Below are 24,969 nucleotides of genomic sequence, written 5' to 3' on the forward strand. Positions count from 1 at the left end.
CTTTTAAAGAAGTGATGCTGGAACAGCGGGATATCTATGTGCTAAAAAAAAAAAAAAAGGGAGAGGGAGACTTCAATTCATACCTTGTTCCATATATTAAAAAAAAAAAAAAACAAAGTGGATCATATACCAAAATGCACAACATAAAACAATAAAATTTATAGAAGAAAACATTGGTAACCTTGGATTAGGCAAATACTTCTTAAATATAACACCAAAAACACAACCCATAAAAAACAAATAAATGTACTCATAAAATAAATGGATATATTGGTCTTTATCAAAATTTAAAACTGCTTTTCAAAAGAAACTGTTGAGAGAACGACATGACATGCCAAGAACTAGGAGAGGATCTTTGCAAGGCATTTATCTGATGAAGGACTTGCATGTAGAATAAAAAGAACCCTTAAAATTCCATAAAAAAACAAGCAATGCAATTTTTTTTAAAAAGGCAAAAGATTTGAAGAGACACTTTACCAAAGATATATATGGATGGTGTTAGGAAGAGTTTTAAAAGGAAGAAAGTGAGACAGAAGGCAACTCAACGGCCAAACTCACAGGTTTTATTTACAAGAATAAACCTGTGAGGGGTCCCAGTCAGGAATCTGGCTGAGACCGTGATTGCTTACAAGCTGACATTTTTATACTAAAGTTTGTTTTTTTTATTTTTGAGACGGAGTTTTGCTCTTGTCGCCCAAGTTGGAGTGCAATGGTGCGATCTTGGCTCACTGCAACCTCTGGCTTCTGGGTCAAGTGATTCTCCTGCCTCAGCCTCCCGAGTAGCTGGGATTACAGGCGTGTACCACCATGACCAACTTTTTTTTTTTCTTTTGAGACAGAATCTTGCTCTGTCGCCAGGCTGGAGTGCAGTAGTGTGATCTCAGCTCACTGCAATCTCTGCCTCCTGGGTTCAAGTGATTCTCCTGCCTCAGCCTCCTGAGTAGCTGGGATTACAGGTGCACGCCACCACACCCAGCTAATTTTTTTTGTATTTTTAGTAGAAACAGGGTTTCACCATGTTAGCCAGTCTGGTCTTGAACTCCTGACCTCAGGCTATGCGCTGCCTCGGCCTCCCAAAGTGCTGGGATTACAGGCGTGAGCCACTGTGCCCGGCCTTATACTAAAGTTTGTATAGGGGAGGGGTTGGGGAAGTACTAGCAGGTTGGAACTGCAGGGGGCTGGGGAAGGATGTGGTAAGGGCCAGGCTTTGTTGTGGTCAGGGTTGTTACTCTCTGTTAAGGTATGGGTGAGGTTGACCTTTGCTTTGTTTTTGTAAACACTGTCACCAAGGTAGGAAACACAGTCACCAAGGTGGAAAAATGGCATCACTATTGTTAATTCTCACATTCCCACCTCTTTGTATTATTATTATTTAGGAATAGGGATGTAGGTTCTCTTTGACTACTTCCTGCTCACTGGGGGTGGTGCATGGGGGAGGTGGCCTTCCTCTGGTGATGAGGTCAATTCATTGTTGCTGTAGCAGGAATGCCTCCTTGATGTGTTCTGTTATGGTGGTCTGAGCAACTGAGGTTACTCTTTCTAAAATAAACTTTTGAAAACAATTTCATCAAGCAGGGTAAAAACATTAATATTAAGCAGATGACAATGAAAGGACCAATTAAAGGGAGTGCCCAATGGAGGAAAGAACTGAAAAAGTCAGCAGGTTGTTTGGGCAGGCGTTCCGCAATTTTTCTGTTTGGATATTCCTTCTTTTACCAATCTAGATTTATTTGTAAAGAAACAGCATTTTCTTGCAGGAAGAGACATAGGCCTCCCATTTCTACAGTGAGGATACCTAGTCCCCTGCGATTTTGGAGTACTAACTGTTGCTAGGGAGTTTATCTGGTCAGCAAACGTCAACCTCGCCCATACCTTTAACAGACAGTAACAACCCTGACTACAACAAAGACTGACTGGCCTTTACCACATCCTTCCCCTGCCCCCTACAGTTCCAACCTGCCAGCACATTCCCAATCCCTCCCTATAGAAACTTTATTATAAAAACCTCAGCTTATAAGCGATCAGGGTCTCAGCCAGATTCCTGACTGGGACCGCTTGCAGGCTTATTCTTGTAAATAAACCTGTTTGGCCGTTGAGTTGCCTTCTCTCTCACTTCCTTCCTTTAAAAAATCTTCCTAACAGATGGCAAATAAGCAGATGAGAAGCAGCTCAATATCATTAGTCATTAGCAAAATACAAATGAGATACCACCACAAATACATACCATTACAAACACAAAAGAGATACAGCTACTGGAATGGCTAAAATGAAAATGACCCTACCAAGTGTTGGCAAGCATATGTGCAGGTACTAGAACTCTCATACGTTGCTGGTGAGAATGTAAACATCATAATAATGGTTACTAATCAGGGAAAGAAGGGACTGCGATTGAGTTGGGGTACATGGGCAGGGCTTCTAGAGTAGGTGGCAACATTCTATTTCATGATTGAGGTGATGTTCACTTTATAATGATTAAGACGTACGTTTGGTTAACATGATTTTCTGAATCTCCATGTGTTTTTGTAATCAAAAAGGTTCACCCAGGCTGGAGTGCAGTGGCGCAATATTGGCTCACTGCAACCTTCACCTCCCGGGTTCAAGTGATTCTCCTGCCTCAGCCTCCCAAGTAGCTGGGATTACAGGTACCCACCACCACATCCAGCTAGTTTTTGTATTTTTAGTAGAGATGGGGTTTCACCATGTTGGCCAGGCTGGTCTCGAACTCCTGACCTCAGGTGATCCACCCACCTTGGCCTCCCAAAGTGCTGGGATGACAGACATGAACCATCACACCCGGCCAAGTTTTCTTTTAAAACAAAAAGTTCTTTAGCCTTTACTCGGTTGGATAAATATAGATTTTTGCATGTTAAGTTTGCTTAAAGGAAGATGGAATTCTACTGGCAAAATACTGTCTCCTAAATCTCCAGTAAGTAAGCTTGTATTTTTGAGGACAACACTATTTTTGGCAATGTAGGAAATGCTTATAGAAAGGGTTCAATTTGTGGCTGGGCACAGTGGCTCACGCCTTTAATCCCAGCACTTTGGGAGGCCGAGGCGGGCAGATCACCTGAGGTCAGCAGTTCAAGACCAGCCTGGCCAACATGGCAAAACCCTGTCTCTACTAAAAAAATACAAAATTAGCCAAGCGTCATGGCAGGTGCCTGTATCCTAGCTACTCGGGAGGCTGAGGCAGGAGAATTGCTTGAACCTGGGAGGTGGAGGTTACAGTGAGCTGAGATCACGCCATTGCACTCCAGCCTGGGCTATAAGAGTGAAACTCTGTCTCAAAAAAAAAAAAAAATAGGGTTCAATTTGCTTCCCACAGCATGTTCGTCCAGCTCCTATACCTCCACACTCTTATAGGCAGATATTGATCCATGGTTATTCAGATGCAAGGAAAGGCCACTAGAGTCCATTGTTGAGGCAAGGGACTGGGAGTTGAACTCGGTCTTATAAGGCTTAAAAGTGGCAGTCTTTTCTGAGATTCAAAATATGTTATTCCTTATGAATTAGATGAGGGTCGTGGAGGAAGGCCATTTGGAAATAACACATACATTACTGACCAAAAAGAAACATAGATAGCAATACACAAAACTATCGGACGATTTCTTTCTCTCCAGTTCAAAAGTCCAAATGAAGTGTCATCAGGCATTAGTGAAGATACTCTGAATATTTTTATATATTTTCTGTCTCATAAAGAATTTCCAGAGTGATTGTACTTTACTTTTACCCACTGTTCTTCACAAATGATAGAAAAGCCTGGGAAGTGTCCCAGAATGGTTAAATAATGAGATAAAGCAGAATGTTTCTTACTTAAAAAAAAAAATTAAAGAAGAAGCAACATAGAAGTTGGGCAATGCTGCGAAAATAAAGACTTGAAGAACAAAACCAACTCTAATTGGAGAACAGAGTATTTAGGGTAAAGGAACCAAGACATATTAGATTGTAGCTGAATTCCAAGACCAATGTGCTGCTCACAATCCTAGATGTTCCATTTGAATTCCTCCTGTTTTTGCTTTGAAATACTAGTCTATAAATCTAATTGATTGTAAGTGTGATTTCCCTAGATGCTTGTTTACTCATTTAATGTAGTATTGTGTTGCTTTTAATAAGGTATTCAGGCCCTATAAAGTATGCTTCCAAAAAAATCAAAAGCTATACTTAAGTGCTTCTCTAGTGAAATCTACCTCTGCTTAAATATAGGTAGAACCTCAACTATGCCAGCTTTTCTAATAGGGGACTGTCCCACTCCTGCAGAAGTCCTTCAGTAACTGAGAATGCTGGTGGGGTGTGGGAGATATCCTTAACATCATTGCTATTATAAAATTAGTACTAGGGAAAATAACTCAGCATTTCTAACACAATATCCCCCATTAAGCCTTCAAACAAACATTTCCTTATTTACCTCCTAAAGTCTTTTCTGCTACCATTTAAGTCATTTGATCTTTAGATGCTTTCTTGCCTCTGATTTTAATGAGAAGCTGGCCCCTGGTTCTCTTTCAATACTCCCTGGCTTGTGGTGCTAGATCTTTCTACTCTTGACACCATTCTTGTCTCTTGACAATTTTCCCTCAATTGAAAGATATGAAACTGAGTATCACTGAAAATGTAAACACCCAAACCACACATCTGAAATCTGATTTTTTTTATCTTAAAGCTGGTCCCAGTTGGAGGTAGCCTAGGAGACCAAAAATACATGTTATTTAATGAATGAGACTATTTCAGTAAAGTTAAAGCTGGGCTTATTTTGGCCAGACACAGTGGGTTGTGGGTGCTGCTCATTTTCGTGTATTCATTATACAATTGACCCTTGAACAATGCAGGAGTTAGGGTACTGACCCCCTCCCACCAGGTACAGTAAAAAATCTACCTATAAAATTGTGACTCCCCTAAAACTTAACTACTAACAGCTTACTGTGGACCAGAAGGCTTACTGATAACATAGTCAATTTAACACACACACACAAACACACACACATACACATTTTGAGACAGAATTTCACTCTGTTGCCCAGGCTGGAGTGCAGTGATGTGATCGTCACTCACTGCAGCCTCTGTCTCCCGGGTTCAAGTGATCTTCATGCCTCAGCCTCCCAAGTAGCTGGGTTTTCACCATGTTAGCCAAGCTGGTCTCAACCTCCTGGCCTCAAGTGATCCATCCACCTTGGCCTCCCAAAGTGCTGGGATTACAGGTGTGAACCACCTCACCTTAACACATATTTTGTATGTTATATGTGTGACATCCTGTATTCTTACAATAAATTACAGAAAAAAAATTAAGAAAACCACAAGGAAGAGGAAATATATTTACTATTCATTTAGTGTAAGTGGATTATCATAAAGGTCTTCATCCTTGTCTTCATGTTGAGTAGGCTGAAGAGGAGGAGGAAAAGGGGTTGGTCTTACTGTCTTGGGAGTAGCAGAGGTGGAAGAGGTAGAGGAGGTGGAAGGAGAGGCAGGAGAAGCCAACACACTTGGTGTAACTTTATGGAAATACATTGTAATTTCTGATTTTTTTGCTTTTTCATTTCTCTAAAAATGTTTCTATATGGTACCAATTCTTCTTCCACCTTTTGCTTTAGTTTCAGTGCCCATATCATAGAAGGATCCATGTCATAAAAGAAGTCAAAAGCACTCTTGAATAATTAGAAACCTTCTGCTAGATGGTCTTATGTCAATTTGCTTTCTGGCACTGCTTCTTCTACATCTTCTTCCTCATTGTCTAGCACTGATTCAGAAGCACTCATCTCCATCGAGTTGTCTTCTGTGAATTTCTCAGGTGTGGTGTCTGTTAACTCTTGCAGTTCTCCAGGATCCATATTTTAAACCTTTAAACCTCTCCCCTCTCCCCCACTTTTCTGCCATATCTACAATCTCTTTCATGATTTATTTGATTAGCTCTGTCATAAATCCTATGAAGTCATGTACAACATCTGGATACAGTTTTCTCCAGCAGGAATTTATTATTTTGAGCTTGATGGCTCTCCTGACTTTTTCTATAATGATGGCATCTCCAATGCTGTAATCCTTCCAGACTTTCTTGATGTTCTCTCTATTGGGGTTCTCGTCCATAGGGTTGACATCCTTCCATACAGTTCTGTGTGAAATGAGCCTTAAAGGTCCTTATGATTCCCTGACCTAGAGGCTGAATTAGAGATGTTGTGTTTCGGGGCAAGTAACCACTTCGATGTCTTTGATGTTGAACTCATGGGGTTCTGGGTGGCCAGGGGCATTGTCTGATATCAGAAGAACTTTAAAAGGCAGTCCTTTACTAGCAAGGTGCTTCTTGACATCAAGGACAAAACATCAATGGAATCAATCCAGTAAAAGGATTCTTGTTGTCCAGGTCCTCTTTTTGTACAACCCAAAGCCTGGCAGCTGGTGTTTTTTTTCACTTTAACGCTTGAGGGTTAGCAGCTATACAGATAAAGGCAGTCCTGATCATAAACTCAACTGCATTTGTACAAAACAGTAGAGTTAGCTTATCCTTTCCTGCCTTAAATCTTGGTGCTCACTTCCTTACTAAGAAGTGTCCTTTGTGGCATTTTTCCCCCCAGAATAGGACACTTTCATCTGCATTAAGAATTCAATTTTTATACTTCATTAGGGGAGAAATGGAACTTTAGCAGTCCTACCAAGGAGTTTTTAAAGAACATATTGGGTCTTCATAAACTGTATTTTTAAAGTTTTTTTCTGAAGATAGAAAATGAAAATAATTACCTAAAAATAGACCTCTGATATGGTTTCCAAAGAACAAAAGGTATTTTTTTTTAAATCAGGGTATGAGACTTGCTGTAAAACATTTATTGATGCTAATGTGAACCTTCAGTTGGAAAGAAAAAACTAGGTAGTCACTTGCAAACTAAATTTCCCCAAGTATCTTTTTTCCAATCTTTTTTTGCGATGGAATCTCACTCTGTCACCCAGGCTGGAGTGCAGTGGTGTGATCTCCGCTCACTGCAACCTCCACTTCCCGGGGTCAAGTGATTCTCCTGCCTCAGCCTCCTAAGTAGCTGGGATTACAGGCATGTGCCACCACACCTGGCTAATTTTTGTATTTTTAGTAGAGATAGGGTTTCACTGTGTTCGTCAGACTGGTCTCAAACTCCTGACCTCAAGTGATCCACCAGCCTCAGCTTCCCAAAGTATTGGGATTACAGGTGTCAGCCACCATGCCTGGCCCCAGTCTTCTAATTTTTAAAGATACTCTTTCCCTTCTCTTTACTCTGAGATCTAATGTATCTATACATAAGCAAACTAGGTGCTTTATATACATTTTTGTCCCAGCCTTCAATGTAAACCTTAACTTAAATCATTAATGGAGACTTTTCTGGCACCCTAAGTTGAAAAGTTATAATGGGGAGGCTGTGAGGATTTTTTTTTTCAGCCCTTGGACCATTATTTACACTAGTTTCCTTGATCTGGTTTCCTCAGCTATAAAAATACAGTCCTATCTCCTCCAAAAGTCTGTTATAGCCAGCAAGATTCACAACTGCCAAATCACCCAGGATTTTGTATTTCATTTAAGAAGTCTGACAATGTTTTTATGCACAATATGATACAGCCAAAACCACATTTACCTGGGAATCAGGAAACCTGAGCTTTAGTCTAAATCTAGCCCTAAACAAACTGTGCAACTGTAGCTAAGTTCGTTGACCACTTGGGGTCTCAGTAGAGAAAACAAAAATTTTGGAATCGGAATCGAAGCAGAAGAGTACTAAGGTCCTCCCCCCATCCACCATCTCCACCTCTGGCTCTAAAATGTCATGTTGCTGTGAAATGCTATCTTTCATCTTCCGGGGCCTAGTGAGAGGCCAGGGTCCCAGGCAGCAAGTGCTAGAGAAAAGGTAAGGACAATTTATAAAGAAGTCCCTTGATCTCAGTTTCCCTGAACTATGCAGCTCTTCAGTCTTTAAAATGGCTACAAGACACATTAGCATTTCAAACACTGCTGTTGCCTGTGACAGGTGAACTCAGGGAGATTAGGAAGTAGCAAAATTCTGTTTTTGTTTTTCTTCAAGCCAGAATGGATATGTAAGCATTAACGTTGCTATTATACATACTATTCAACATTCCCCATTCATTTTTCATGAACTTACACAACATATCAAAGGGATGATGCTCTACTCCTTAGTGCGTCTCTGAGAATTACAGACAGACTCATTTCACTCTGTCAGCAAACCTGAAGGCCAGAGTCTTCAGTTGTGAGAATATCTTATGGAAATAGAAAAAGCTTTACAGAATATTCAACCTCTACCCAATCCCGCATCCCCATCTTCTCCTCTACACACTGCCTCCGGAAACAAGCACTGTGTGCACAAGTCAAACAGATACCTAAGCCCCCAGTGGACAGCAGCTTAGGCACCAGTGGGCAGGCACAGAGCAGGCAGAGGGTAAGCACTGGAGCAGGACTGGATTAAGGCCTCCAGAGCTGCTCCAGGCCTCCATAGCTCCTACTACCTCAACAATCCTTGCCACAACTGCGTTCCCATTCACTACAGAGACACTTACTTGAGCATCTCTCTTCAGATATTATTCCACAGATTCACATAGAAAAAGAAAATCACCACAGGAGAGTTTGAAAAAGATGATGATGAACGACTTTCACTGTATCCCACAGGATGGAAATTAGGTTGAAAGACTGGGAGTTTGGGGTGGGCGCAGTGACTCACGCCTGTAATCCCAACGCCTTGGGAGGCTAAGGTGGGTGGATCACTTGAGGTCAGGAGTTCAAGACTAGCCCGACCAACATGGTGAAATCTTGTCTCTACCAAAAATACAAAAATTAGCCGGGCGTGGTGGCATACACCTGTAATCCCAGCTACTCAGGAGGCTGAGGTGGGAGAATCGCTTGAACCTGGGAGACGGAGGTTGCAGGGAGCCGAGATTGCGCCATTGCACCCCAAACTGGGTGACAGAGCAACTCTGTCTAGAAAAAAAAAAGTCCGGGCACGGTGGCTCACGCCTGTAATCTCAGCACTTTGGGAGGCCGAGGCAGGCGGATCACGAGGTCAGGAGATCGAGACCATCCCGGCTAACATGGTGAAACCCCATCTCTATTAAAAATACAAAAAATTATCCTGGTGTGGTGGCAGGTGCCTGTAGTCCCAGCTACTCGGGAGGCTGAGGCAGAAGAATGGCGTGAACCTGGGAGGCGGAGCTTGCAGTGAGCCGAGATTGGGCCACTGCATTTCAGCCTGGGCGACAGAGTGAGACTCCATCTCAAAAAAAAAGAAAGATTGGGCGTTTGGAACCATCAGTTCTAGTTCCTACTCTGCTTGTAACTGGGAAGCCATGGGCAAGTCATCTGGCAACTCTGGACCTTAGTTCTCTCACTTATAAAATGAGTAGGTTTGACAAGACAATCTCTAGTATATCTGTCAGATCTAAACTTCTACTAGTCTATAGTAAGATTACTAAGAGCCAGGAAAGCGTGGTTTATATTATAAATCAAACTTAGCTATAATATGGAGAACATTTAAATATATAGATTCTGAGGCCCCACCCAGGACCTTTACAGAGTCCCTTACACAACTGACTGGACCGTATGACCAAAGGATAAGGATGAGCTGGCTGGGTGAACCTGTGCTGGTATTCAGGAACTGACATTCTGTGGGAATAAGTATTCACATTAATGAATGGAGAAATGTCTATTTAATTTGCAAATGATCACAAGCTAGCGGGGCAAATCAGTATTTCAAACAAACTTAGAGATTGAAGGAATGGTCAGAAGCCAAGAGCATAAATGTCAGAGAGGAAAGATCAAATGTATTGCCCCTGGAGAAGAAAGAGAAACTTCACTAAGATGAAGTTAGTAAGGCATATATATCAAAAAAAGATCTGAATGTCAGAGTAGATAACTGACCAGGAATCAGAAAATTAGCAGTTGGCCTGAAGGAATGTAGGAATTGACTGAGGTTGTCCTCACTTTGCATGGTTCTTAGATGAAAGAACGTCAGTCCCCAAACAACAGGGTTGAAATTTCAGTTGCCATGGTTTATTAACTGTGAGTAATTACATGAAGTACAAACTTGATTGCTAGCTCTTCAGTTCACAACATAAATAACAGATGTGTATCACGATCAGTGACAAATCACATCACTTCTTTCACAGTCTGTCGGTGACTAGTCACTGTGCATCTGTTATTCAGTTAATGCACAAACAACAAAGTGTGCAGTGGGGTTGCCTCCTTGTCTTCCAATGATGAAACCCAAAAACGATAACTGAAAGAGGGAACTGGCTAACGAAGATGAAAATGCAGCAAAGTAACAAAAAGTGGTAACAGGAATGTAATAGGGTTATAGAAGAAATAGCTAACTGTGAGATTATTAACATTGATGCTATTTAAGGGACTCTAGATATGCACCAGAGGAACTTAGTGAAGGCAAACTAATCAATGTAAATGAGGAAAGTGGTTGTGACAAAAAGTATGAAGATGTCCCAGAGGAAGTGATGCTGGCAAAAACTTCACATTAAAGAAACTCTTGCAGATATTTCATGACACTGAAAGCACAAAGTGTAAAATATTGGAAGCTCATCCAAACTTAGGAGGGAGTATGATGACAATTCACCAAGGCACAGAAAAAATGTTTTCTCAGTATCATAAACTATATGACAAAAAGGAGGCAAGTACTGTTAAAGTACTTGGGATTTTTTTAATAAATACTGACATAGCTGGTTTTATTGTGCTTCACTTTATTGTGCTTTGTAAATATTGTGGGTTTTTTTTTTTTTAATAAACTGAAGGTTTGTAGCAAGCCTGCATTGAGCAAGTCTTTCAGCACCATTTTTCCAACAGCATGTACTCATTTTGTGTCTCTGTTGCATTTTGTTAATTCTCGCAATATTTCAAACTTTTTCATTATTATATCTGTTATGTTAATCTGTGATCAGTGATCTTTGATGTTACTATTGCAATTATTTTGGGGTGCCATGAACCACACGCATAGAAGACAGTGAACATAACCAATAAATGTGTGTGTCCTAACTGCTCCATTTACAGGGTATTCCTCCATTTTCCTCCCTCTCTTCAGGCTTTCCTATTCCCCCAGACACCACAATATGAGGAAATTAAGCCAATTAATAACCCTACAATGGCCTCTAAGTGTTCAAGTGAAAGGAAGAGTCACATGTCTCTAAATCAAAACCTAGAAATGATTAAGCTTAATGAGAAAAACATGTTGAAAGGCCAAAAGCTAGGCATCTTGTGCCAGTTAGCCAAGTTGTGAATGCAAAGAAAAAGATCTTGATGGATATTCAAAGTGCTACTCCAGTGAACACATGAATGGTAAAGTGAAAGAGCCTTCTTGCTGATATGGAGAAAGTTTTAATGGTCTACATAGAACAGCAGTCCTCAACCTTTTTGGCACCAGGGACCAGTTTTGTGGAGGACAACTTTTCCACGGACCAGGTTGCAGGGGGTTTCAGGGGGTTTCAGGATGATTCCAGCGCATTACAGTTATTGGGCACTTTATTTCTATTATTACTTTTTTTTTTTTTTTTTTTTTTTGAGACGGAGTCTTGCTCTGTTGCCCAAGCTAGAGTGCAGTGGTGCGATCTCGGCTCACTGTAACCCCAGCCTCCCGGTTTCAAGCAATTCTCCTGCCTCACCCTCCCAAGTAGCTGGGACTATAGGCATGCACCACCATGCCCGGCTAATTTTTGTATTTTTAGTAGAGACGGGGTTTCACCATGTTGGCAAGGCTAGTTTCAAACTCCTGACCTCAAGCAATCCCACCTGCCTCGGCCTCCCAACGTGCTGGGATTACAGGTGTGAACCACCATGCCCAACCTATTATTACATTGTAATATATAATAATTATAAATTCACCATAATGTAGAATCAGTGGGAGCCCTGAGCTTGTTTTCCTGCAATTACATAGTCCCATCTGGGGGTCATGGGAGACAGTGACAGATCATCAAGAATTAGATTCTCATAAGGAGCATGCAATCTAGATCCCTCACATGCACAGTTCACAATGGGGTTCGCACTCCTATGAGAATCTAATGCTGCTGCTGATCTGACAGGAGGCGGAATTCAGATAGTAATACAAGTGATGGGGAGCAGCTGTAAATACAGATGAAGCTTCTCTTGCCCCCCCACCACTCACCTCCTGCTGTGTGGCCTGGTCTGTGGCCTGGGGGTTGAGGACCCTGGACAGAAGATCGAACTAGCCACAACATTCCCTTAAGCCAAAACCTAATACAGAGCAAGGTCCCCCAGCATTGAGGCAAGACCCTTTTGCAGCAAAAAGATTACTACTCACTGAAGGCTCAGATGGTCATTAGCTTTTTTTTTTTTTTTAGCAACGAAGTGTTTTTTAAGGAAGGTATGTGCATTGTTTTTTTAGACATATGCTACTGCACAATGACTAGACTACAATACAGTGGAAACACAAGTGTTTTTTCTATAAGGCATGCACTTTTATTCAACTGGTCTGAAGTCAGTGTACGGGTATGCCCTGGCTACCTCCACCCACTCCCAGGGAGACCAAAAGCCTTCATACATCTCAAGTTGGGGGACAAAAAAGGGGGGCCACGAAAGCTGATCATTCAAAATAAAACAAAATAAAGAAGTATTAAGGCAAAGATTAAAAAAAAGTTGCATTACATAACTTACATGAAAGCAACGCTATCACGTCCCCTGTGTGGACACAGGAGAGGACTGGGCCATTCTCCTTAGAGAGAAGTGGGGTAGCTTTTAGGAGGGCAAGGGACTTCCTGTAACAACGCATCTCACGATATTTGGAATGACTATTAAAAAAAGAACAATGTACAATCAAAGTCCCTCGCCACACTGTAGAACTTTGGGGGATGCTCACTCCAACCAACTGCTGTCACCTTCACCATTCTAGTTTTTAAATCCTGAGTCAAGCCAAACAAAACAAAACAAAATAAAAAAACAAAGTCATGCCAGTCTCATCTTGTTTTCTGTGCAAGTTAGGTTTTGTCAAGAAAGGGTGTAACGCAACTAAGTCACAGTCTGCCTAGAAGCATCTGCGGTGGATGATGGAGGTGCCTGACTCATCATACTCCTGCTTGCTGATCCACATCTGCTGGACAGTGGACAGCCGGGCCAGGATGGAGCTGCCGATCCACATGGAGTACTTGCGCTTGGTAGGAGCAATGATCTTGATCTTCATTGTGCTGGGTGCCAGGGTGGTGATCTTCTGCATCCTATTGGCGATGCCAGGGTACGTGGTGGTGCCGCCAGACAGCGCTGTGTTGGCATACAGGTCTTTGAGGATGTCCACATCACACTTCATGATGGAGTTGAAGGTAGTTTCATGGATGCCGCAGGATTCCATGCCCAGGAAGGAAGGCTGGAAGAGCGCCTCAGGGCAGCAGAACTGCTTTTGCTGATGGTGATGATCTGGCTGTCGGGCAGCTTGTAGCTATCTCCAGGGAGGAGCTGGAGGCCACCATGGCTATCTCCTGCTCCAAGTCCAGGGTGACATAGCACAGCTTCTCCTTGATGTCATGTACAATTTCCTGCTTGGCTGTGGCGGTGAAGATGTAGCTGCACTAGGTGAGGATCTTCATGAGGTAGTCAGTCAGGTCCTGACCAGCCAGGTCCACATGCAGGATGGTGTGGGGGAGGGCATACTCCTCACAGATGGGCACAGTGTGGGTGACTCCGTCACCGTAGTCCATCACGATGCCAGTGGTACGGCCAGAGATGTACAGGGCAGCACGGCCTGGATGGCCACGTACATGGCTGGCCTGTTGAAGATCTCAAACATGATCTGGGTAATCTTCTTGTGGTTGGCCTTGGGGCTCAGGGGGACCTTGGTCAGCAGCATGGGGTGCTCCTTGGCAGCCACACACAGCTCGTTGTAGAAGGTGTGGTGCCAGATCTTCCCCATGTCGTCCCAGGTGGTGACAATGTCTTGCTCGATGCGGTACTTCAGGGTCAGGATGCCTCTCTTGCTCTGGGCCTCGTCGCCCACATAGGAGTCCTTCTGACTCATGCCCACTGTCATGCCCTGGTGCCTGGGGCACCCCACAATGAAGGAGAAGATGGCCCGGGGTGGGTATTGTCACCCGCAAAGCTGGCCTTGCATATGCCGGAGCCATTGTCGACGACAAGCATGGTGATATCATCATCCATGGTGAGCTGGCGGCGGGTGTGGATGGGTGGCAGAGAGGCGAGGGCAAGGCTCTGTGCTTGCAGGGTGGACACGGTCTCAGCAGAAACATAAGTTTTATATGCACTGGGAAACCAAAATATTTGTCTGACTTTGCTTTTTTGTGATATTTGCTTTTTGCAATGGTCTGGAATCAAACCTGCAATATCTCTGCGGTATGCCTATAAATAAAATTTCTTTTCTCATTATTTATAATGTTTTAAATTACAGCTTACTAACATTAGTTTCACTATGTTTTTTCATTTCTCTATACATTTATAACCAATAGAAATAGAGTTTCAAATGTTTTGACACATTTATGTATCATAAATTTTCTCATTGATTATTAAGATCATATAGAGTCAGCCAGCATGGTAAGTTTTGTTCTCACATTAGTGTGCAAAGCAAAAACTACAAGTATTTAGGAAACACGAGGTGAGTTTTTCATTGTACTGAGTACTCATCATCAGATATTTCTACAGCAACTGGGTCCAGTTTAAGCTTTACAACCAAAGATTGGCATGGAAAATGAAGAGAAGATAATAATAACAGGTAAGAGACTAAAAAAACTGGCCATAGAAAAACTGTTTAAGGAACTTGATAGATTTTAGCCACTGAAAAGACAGTTGAAGTGGTAATTTAACTATGGCTGATCTTCAATGACTTTTACATAAGGGATACTGACTAGTCATTATACATCTCTATAGATGACTGAACAAACAAAAACCAATTTTAACTGGAACATGATGGATTTGGGTTGACTTAAAAATGAACTTACAGTGAAAGAGGTACTATATATTAGAACAGATTTCAAAGAGAGCTCTGTAATTTTCTTTCTGCAAGTCCTAAAATGAAAAATTAGTTCTTATCCAATTGGAATGGTTTAAGTTTTGAAAACAGGCAAGGGAAGATGGACTGTATGACCTGTACAGGTCTCTGCCAGAGTTAAGATGCTGTGATTTTTATCATTGTAGAACTTTATTTTACCCAAAGCTGCCAATTATTTTTGAGCCCTCTACTTAAATTGTTCTTTGCTTTGCACATTCAGCTCCCTTTCTCCCAGATCCTCTCCAGCTAAAGGGCATTAGATTACGGAGTGGAACTCTGATGGGAAAGGAAAGCTGCAGAACAATCCTTTTTTCAGTGAGGCTCTGTGATGGGGACTGCAGTGGCTTTGATGTACGCAGCTCCCACAGCATCGGTGCATCCATACAAATGAGCCCTGAATGCCTGGGACAGGTCTTTGCTGCTGCTGCTACTGCTGCTGCTGCATTCTGTGCCCTCAGACAGTACTGCTCCAGAGCACCTGCCTGGGTTTGAAATATGGATATTCATTATAAAAATCCATAAATTCATTGCCAAATTGGGCATATTAACACCCTCCCAGGACAAGGCATTTACAGGGAGGACAAATATTGACCTTTTGATCTGTCTTCGGTGCTGATAATTCTTGAACATTAAACTAGACGGTTCTTGCCACAAAAAATCCACAATCTCGTCTCCATTAAAAATCATCAGGCCTACCAGGTAAGGGATTGATGTTTTCAAAGAGGGCACTGATGTATTCTCCATTCTCCTGTTTTCTCAACTCCATTTATGTATTAGCTCTGCTAAACTTGAATCTTGGTCCAACATTCTTTGGAGATGGCTCAATAATAAAATCTCTAACACAGCGCAGTGTTCTAGCCCTGCATCCTTTTTCTAATTAGTAGCTTTCCAGAAGGAAACCATGTGTCAGAAAAAATCCAAACCCTGAATGCTGATAGCTCCCAACAAGATGAAGTATGAGAGAAACAGAAACTCTTTAAACTATAAGTTATTTGAGGATAAGGTATCTTCTATTAAAAAAATACTACTAGGAATATTTGCTTTCTACTATAATTCTGGCTTTGAAAATAATAAAGTTGGCTTTAGAAATAGGGACTACAAATATTCTCCACTAATGAGTCTCACAGCAGAAATGAAATTTGTTCTTTAATCAAATTTCCAGTTGGAGATCGTTCTGAGTTTGTTTTTGTTTTGTTTTAATCTGACGTGGAGTTTTAGACTTGAGAATTGTCTCTACAGCAAAAATGTCCAGTATTGGTTGGTGGTTGGGCATTCCTGAATATGTCCAAATATTTACTGATGAGAAGGTTGTAAATTCTTTTTTTTTTTTTTTTTTGCAAGGGACTGGAGTTTTATTATTTATTTATTTATTTATTTTGAGATGGAGTCTTACTCTGTTGCCCAGGCTGGAGAGCAGTGGTGCGATATCAGCTCACTGCAACCTCTGCCTCTGGGTTCAAACAATTCTCCTGCCTCAGCCTCCTGAGTAGCTGGGACTACAGGTGCATGCAACTATGCCCAGCTAATTTTTGTATTTTTAGTAGAGACAGGGTTTCACCACATTGGCCAGGCTGGTCTCAAACTCCTGATCTCAGGTGATCCACCTGCCTTGGCCGCCCAAAACACTGGGATTACAAGTGTGAGCCGCTGCACCCGGCTGGACTGGAGTTTTATTATTACTCAAATCAGTCTCCAATTCTTATTTTATTTTTAGAGATGGGGTATTCCTCTGCCCAGGCTGGAGTACAATGGCATGATCATAACTCATTGTAACTTCAAACTCAGGCTCAAGTGGTCCTCCTGTCTCAGCCTCCCAAAGCACTGGGATTACAGGCATGAGACAATGGGCCCTTTTTCTTTTTTTGATGGATGTTTATTGCTACAAACTCACCCCTTAGCACTGCTTTTGGTGCATTCCATAAGTTTTGGTATGTTGTATTCTATTTTTGTCTCAAGATATTTTAAAAGTTCCCTTTTAACTTCTTGACCTATTTGTTGTTTAGAAGCATGTTGTTTAATTTCCATATATTTGGAAATTTTCTAAAATTCCTCCAGTTCTTAACTTCTAGTTTCACACTTTGGTGAGCAAAAATATATTTGATATGATTTCAATCTTAAACTCATTTAAATTTGTTTAGACTTGTTTTGTGCTCTAACATAATGGGTTTTTTTTTTTTCTCTTTTTTTTTTTTTTTTTTTGAGATGGAGTCTCATTCTGTTGCCAGGCTGGAATGCAGTGGCACGATCTCGGCTCACTGCAACCTCCAACTCCCAGGTTCAAGCAATTCTCCTGCCTCAGCCTCCCGAGTAGCTGGGACTACAGGTGCGTGCCACCACACTCGGCTAATTTTTTTGTATTTTTAGTAGAGACAAGGTTTCACCTTGTTGGCCAGGTTGGTCTTGATCTCTTGACCTCGTGATCCTCCTGCCTTGGCCTCCCAAAGTGCTGGAATTACAGGCGTGAGCCACTGCATCTGGCCCTAACATATGATTTACCCTGGAGAATGTTCCATGTGTGCTAGAGAAGAATGTATATGATGTTGCTGCTGGATGCAATGTTCTGTATATGTCTGTTAGGTCCATTTGATGTAAAATACAGTTTAAGTCCAATGCTTCCTTATTGATTTTTTTTGTCTGGATGAAACGTCCATTGCTTAAAGTTGGGTATCAAAGTCCCCTACTATTATTGTGTTGCAATCTGTCTCTCCCTTCAGGTCCTTTAATATTTGTTTAATATACTTAGGTGCTCCATTGTTGGTGCATCTATATGTATAATTGTTATAGTCTCTTGATGAACTGACCTTATCTTTATATAATGACCTTGTCTCATTTTACAGCTTTTGACTTAAAGTCTATTTTATCTGACATAAGAATAGTTACCCCTGCTTTCTTTTGATTTCTATTTGCATGGAATATGTTTTGCCATCCTTTTACTTTCAATCTATGTGTGTCCTTAATGGTGAAATGAGTGTCTTGTAGGCAGCATATATATAGTTGGGTCTTGTTTTTTAAATTCATTCAACCATTCTATGCCTTCTGATTAGAGAATTTAATCCATTTCCATTCAAAGTAATCATTGATAGGTAGGGACTTACTACTGCCATTTTATTAGTTGTTTTCTGATTGTTTTGTGGATCCTTTTTTCCTTCTTCTCTTGCTATCTTCCTTTGTGATTTATTTTCTCTAGTGTTAGGCTTTGATTCCTTACTTTTTATTTTTTGTGACTCTACTATAGGCTTTTGCTTTGTGGTTACCATGAGGCTTACACAGAACATCTTATAGTTATAACAGGCCATTTTAAACTGATAACAACTTTGAGTGCATAAAAAAACTCAATAGTTTTACTCTACCTGCCCCTCATATTTTATGCTTTTACTATCAACATTTACATCTTTTTATATTGTGTATTCATTAAGCAATTATTATAGCTATTATTATTTTTATTTTATTTTATTTTTCTGAGAGAAGGTCTCATTCTGTTGCCCAGCCTGGAGTTCAATGGCGCAATACTGGCCTCCCAGGTTCAAGTGATTCTCCTACCTCAGCCTCCTGCGTAGCTGGGACTACAGGCACATGCCACCACACCCAGCTAATTTTTTTATTTTTTGGTAGAGATGGGGTTTTACCATGTTGGCCAGGCTGGTCTCGAACTCCTGACCTCAAGTGATCTACCAACCTCAGCCTTCCAAAGTGCTAGGATTACAGGTGTGAGCCACTGCACCCAGCACTATTAGTATTTTTAAATAGTTTTGCCTAACCTTCATGCTAAAGATATAAGTAACTTACACACCGCCATTACAGTATTATTCTGAATTTGACTGTGTACTTACTTTTACCAGTGAGTTTATATGTTTTAATGTTTACTAATTAGCATCCTCTTCTTTCAGCTTGAAGAACTCCGTTCAGCCTTTTTCATAAGACAAGTTTGGTGGTGATGAACTCCCTCAGCTTTTGCTTATCTGAGAAAGCCTTTCTCTCTCCATTTCTGAAGGACAGCTTCCAGGTATTCTTGTTTTCTCCTTTAGCACTTTGAATATAGTCATCCCTCAGCATCTGTGGGGAATTGGTTCCAGGACCCTTTGAGAATACCAAAATCCACAGATGCTCAAGTCCCTTATATAAAACAATGCAGTATTTGCATATAACAACATATGCATATCCTCCCACACATTTTAAATATCTAGATTACTAGTAGTACCTAATACAAAGTAAATGCTATGTAAATAGCTGTTATACTGTATTGTTCAGGGAATAATGACAAGAAAAAAGTCTGCACCTGTTTAGTACAGATGTAACCAATGTAGGCTTAACTACATTTGTGATCCGTGATTGGTTAAATCCATGGATGAAGACCCTGCAGCTACAAAGGGCTGAAGCCTGATTTCAAAGAGGCTGGCCTGGTGCTGGGGTGTGCCTGGAGCCTGAGTTTGTGGGGGCAGGCTGGGTCCTGGGTCCACAGGAGCTGGCCTGGAGCATGGGTCACCAGGAGTGGTCCTGGAGACATGGTTCATGGAGACTGTCCTGGCACTGGTGTCTACAGGGGTAGGTCTGGACCCTGGGTCTGCTGGAGCAGGTTTGGATTCTGGGTCCACTGGAGGTTGGGTCTATGGGGACTGGCCTGGAGCCTGGGGCCAGCCTGGTGTTAGGGCAGGAATGAAGCTTGGATCTATAGGAGCTAGTCTGGAGCCTGGGATCATGGGTACTGGCATGGTACCTGGAACCCTGGGGACTGGCCTGAAGACTGGGTCCATGGGGATGTGCCTGGAGGTTAGGTCTGGAGGCTAGGTTTTTGAGGGCTAACGTAGGTCCTGGAGCCATGAGAGCCAGCCTGGAACCTGGGTCGACATGGATGTTCCTAGAGCCTGTGTCCATGGTTTCCAGCCCAGTGCTGGGGTCTACTGGGATGAGCCTGGACCCTGGATCTGCTAGAACAGGGCTGAACCCCGGAGCTGCTGGAGTGTAGGGCTGCAGAGGCTCCCCTATAGGGTGGGGTCACGAGGATCAGCCTGGCCTGGAGCCCGTGTCTGAAGGTGATGGCTTGGTGTCTGAGGCCTAGGGTGCTGCCTTGGCACTGGGGCAGGCTTAAAGCCTGGGGTTGTGTGGGCTGACCTGCCTCTGGGCTGTTCTGGAACCTGGGGTGGGCCTGGAGACTAGGTCTGCAGGGGCTGGCCTGGAGGCAGGGTCCACTGAGCAGGCCTGGAGCCTGGGGCTGCAGGATCTAGCTTGGCACTGTGGTGGACTTGGAAGCCTAGTCTGTAGGTACGGGCCTGGAGTCAGGGACCATGGGGGCCTACCCAGTGATGGGTTTTACTGGGACAGGCCCAGTGTTGAGGAATGAGGCAATGTCCGGTACTCACTCTCCTTCCCTCACACAGAGGGTATCTTTCTCCATGCTGTGCTATCTGAGGTTTGGGTAAGTGTGACGAGGGTAACGTAAAACTGTCTTTCCTGCCCTCTTCAATGTATCTTTTCTTATTTCTACATGATACCTCATTGCTATAATCTCTCATCTGATTTCCCTATTTCTTGTGAAGGTATTTTCAGGCATGGATAGTTGTTTACATTGATATTTCTGTGAGGTGATGAGCGCTATAAAGTTCAATTTCACCATCTAGCTGATGTTCAAACCCTCAGTTTCTCTCCTATAGATTCTTACTGAACTGATCTGAGTAGGGACTGCCTTTTTTTTTAAGCTCCTCAGCTGATTTTTTTTTTTTTTTTTGTATACCAGTTTGAGAACCATTGTTCTGGAATTTGCTGCTCAAAGTGTTTTTCATGTTGAAAATGCAGAATTTTAGGCTCTATCCTGGATCTACTGAAAGCAGAAACCATCTTTTAAAGAGATCCCCAGATGATTCATTTACAAATTAAAGTTTGATAAACACTGCTCTTGAACAGTGTCAACCTTGGCTATATATTAGAATCATGTGGGGGGCTTTTAAAAAAATGATACATGCATTGATATTTCTTTAAAGCTTTCCAATGATTAAAACATGAATATCACTGAACTAGAATGTACAAACACAAATATCTGCTCAGGTATACTCTAGTCATGATGAGAAGAAGGAAAAGAGAGAAAGTTTGAACTCCTACTTTCAAGAAGAGAGACACAGGGGACCTACCTTAACAGAAGAATGTTGCTAGCACCAGAAAGAAAATGACTCTTACGATGATAAAGGCCTGAAGGGTAACTCCCAAATTTCATTTCACAATACTCTAACTGCTATGCTTGTTTACGGCATCTTTGCTCTACCTCTTTAAAACCAGCCTTCATTGTTGTCCTGTTCTCTGCCCACTCCTCTCCCCAATCCACACCCAAAGATTCTACTCTTGAGATTCCTCAAGAAAACATAATTTTTGACTCTAGGGAACAAAAATGGATCAAGCTCAAAAGAAATTCCCCATTCTGCAGTAAGGTTGCAAAGGATATGTTCTTACCAACACATTCTCTTGTGGTTCATCTCATTCCCTTCAGGGTGCCTGCTGGCAACGACACAGGATACCAGAATTGCTGATAGAACCTAGTGTGTCTCCATAGGAGAAACTGTCTCCTTGCCCCTGAGCTTTCTTGATATAGTTCTGCTGCCAAAGTGAGTGGATTTTTCCCCTGGGCCTGATTTCTGTTGTTAAGTTTTTATATTATTGAAATCTAACAGTGGCAGTTGCCTCCCCATAATCTAGACAATGCTTGCAAATGATGAAAAGGAAACATGTCTATCTATCTCTACTCTTTATAGAAAAATCAGAATGATCATGCACGCCACAAGAAACAACAGTTTCAGTCCATATGACTTGTGTTGTTTCCAAACAACCACGACAAAACCATAATGAAAACAAAAAGATATGTTCTTCAACATTCACGACATTGAGATCTCCCATCTACTTCCAGTAAGCCTCTTAAAGGCCTCTTTTTCCTGTCTTAAAAAAATGTTATTATATATATTTAAGGTATATAACATGATGTTATACTATATATAGTAAAATGGTCCTTTGTGTGAGGCATTTCCTACATCACACTAAAGAGACTTTGTTAGATAATATAATTAACAAAGCTACATTTCTTCAACTGGTTCAATGTGGAACTAAGGTATTGTCATCAGGGATATAACGATCATAGCTGTTTACAGGTGGTATATGATCTGGAGCTATGATTCCTTCTCCACAAAATGGGAATAAGACTATCGCCTTTTTAGTTCTGCTATCAAGATTAAATGAGATAATAGATACATAACTTTGTAAATTGCAAAGTGGTCTACAAGATTTAGATATGCTTATTATTAGTTGGTAGGAATGAGTGACATATCCTGGAAGACAAGTAAAGAAATCATTTCCAGGACACAGCAAAAGTATTAAAGGACAGATGAAGTTCTCTGATGGCAAATCTCTGCACAGGTGAACAAGGGTTCTATTTCTAGTTTCCTATTAAAGGTAAGAGGCAACACTAGATATTGCCTTTGACATTAGTTTCAAACAAGCAGACTGATCAGAGGCAATGCATATGTGATCCAACACTCCACGGAGAGGGTGTCTGTCAATTCTGTCATGACCATTAGGCTCTCTACCTCATTCAGTTTAAGTACATACAAATCCCTAAACTCCACTGCCATTCAAACTGGCAGACACTAAGGCTTGAGCACTAAAGAGAAAACAAGGAGTGCTTTTTCAGATCTAATAATGGCTGGCCAGAGGATTCTATCCCTGGCAGCACAGCTGCTTCTACCAGGAAATTGATGAGATGAGCTTGTGAGATGATGGCTGATTTCACATCAGGAAGTTCAGTATGATTTGAATGAAAGACTCTGCATTCCAAGACTCCGCCCTGCCATGAGATAGGCAGGCCTATTTCTATCCAGCTGCTCTCTACCATGCAAAATGACATCACTTTCTAGAACACAGACAATCTCTGGGAACAACCTGCTGGCAAGCAAGCACCAAAACTTCTGAAAAAAGAAAATAAGCTGTAATCATCAAATGCTAGGGATAGGAAACAAACAGACGATAATTTCATTCCTCAGCTGTTAACACTGTTTCTTCTCTCTTCACAAGTTGCTTTCATTTTTATTTTTTTTTCAGACGGAGTCTCCATCTATTGCTTAGGCTGGAGTGCGGTGGTGTGATCTCGGCTCACTGCAACCTCCACCTCCCAGGTTCAAGCGATTCTCCTGCCTCAGCTTCCTGAGTAGCTGGGATTACAGGTGTGTGCCACCACGCCTGGCTAATTTTTGTAATTTTAGTAGAGACAAGGTTTTGACATACTGGCCAGGCTGGTCTCGAACTCCTGACCTCAAGTGATCTGCCTGCCTTGGCCTTCTAAAGTGCTAGGATTACAGGCATGAGCCACCGCACCCAGCCTTTAATTATAAGTGTGCAGTTCAGTTGTGTCAAGTACATTCACACTGTTGTGCGACCAATCTCCAGAACTCTTCATCTAGCAAAATTAAAACTCTACACTCATTTAAAAACTTTTTTCCTAGTATGCAATTCATTATTATTATAGTCACCATGCTGTACATCAGGTCTCCACAATTTACTTATGACTGCAAGTTTGTTCCCTCTTACCAACATCTTCCCATTTCCCTACCCCCACACCTGACTCCTGGTAACTACTTTTTTACTCTTTTTATGAGTTTGACTTTCTTAGATTCCACATATGTGAGATCATGCAGTATTTGTCTCTGACTTATTTCACTCAGAATAATGCCCTCCAGTTGCATTCATGTTGTCACAAATGGCAAGACTTCCACCTTTTTACAGGCTGGGTAGTATTTCATTGTATACGCATGTGTGTGTATCTATATATGTGAATATACACACACATATACAATGGAATATCTATATCACAGATATATGTGTGATATACAGATACACACACATACATGATATACCATTTTATATTTGTGTGTGTGTGTATATATATACATATGCCATGATTTATTTTTGTTTTTTTGGAGACAGCATTTCACTCTGCCACCCTGGCTGGAGTGCTCATTGCAGCCCCAAACTCCTTGGGCTCAAGCCATGCTCCTGCCTCAGCTTCCCTAGTAGCTAGGACTATAGGCATGCCCCATGCCCAGCTATTTTTTATTTTTTTGTAGAGACAAGGTCTTACTATATTGCCCAGGGTGGTCTTGAATTCCTGAGCTCAAGTTATCCTCCTGCTCAGTCTCCCAAAATGCTGAGATTACAGGTGTGAGCCACTGCACTTCGCCCTACCACAATTTCTTTGTCCATTCTTTTGTGAATGAACACTTAAAAGATTGTTTCCATTTCTTGGCTATTGTGAATAACGCTGCAATGAACATGAGAGTGCAGAAATCTCTTCAACTCATTTCCTTTGGATATATGCCCAGAAGTGGGATTGCTGGATCACATGGTAGTTCTATTTTTTTTTTTCTTGAGACAGAGTCTCACTGTATCCCCCAGGCTGGAGCGCAGTGTCACAATCTCGGCTCACTGCAACCTCTGCCTCCCGGGTTCAAGCGATTCTCATGCTTCAGCCTCCCAAGTAGCTGGGATTATAGGCAAGCGCCACCACACCCAGCTAATTTTTGTATTTTTAGTAGAGACGGGGTTTTGCCATGTTGGCCAAGCTGTTCTTGAACTCCTGATCTCGGGTGATCCACCCACCTTGGCCTCCCAAAGTGCTGGGATTACAGGTGTGACCCACTGTACCCTGTGGTAGTTCTATTTTAAAATTTTTGAGGAACCTCCATACTGATTTTCCAAATGGCTATACTTTTTTAGTATTTGGAGATAGGGTCTCGCTCTGTTGCCCAGGCTGGAGTGAAGTGGTGTGAACACAGCTCAGTTCAGCCTCAACCTCCTGGGCTCAAGCAATCCTCCCACCTCAGCCACCCAAGTAGCTGGAACCATAGGTGCAAGCCACCATGCCCAGCCTCAAAATGGCTACACTAATTTACATTCCCATTAATAGTGTACAAGGGTTCCCTTTTCTCACCAATAACAAGTATTCTCACCAATACTTGTTATCTTTTGTCTTTCTTATAATAGTCAT

The 24,969-nt window shown here is 41.9% G+C and overlaps 1 protein-coding gene and 1 pseudogene across 5 annotated transcripts in view; both read right to left on the reverse strand.

Annotated features, from left to right (window-relative positions):
* The window catches only part of FRMD5 (FERM domain containing 5), a 336,834-nt gene that overhangs the window by 112,078 nt on the left and 199,787 nt on the right, over nt 1-24,969 (reverse strand). The window lies entirely within an intron of this gene.
* On the reverse strand, nt 12,915-14,113 carry LOC129014649 (actin, cytoplasmic 1-like; annotated as a pseudogene).

This window comes from Pongo pygmaeus, chromosome 16 (genome assembly GCF_028885625.2).
Source record: "Pongo pygmaeus isolate AG05252 chromosome 16, NHGRI_mPonPyg2-v2.0_pri, whole genome shotgun sequence".
NCBI classification, from domain to species: domain Eukaryota; kingdom Metazoa; phylum Chordata; class Mammalia; order Primates; family Hominidae; genus Pongo; species Pongo pygmaeus.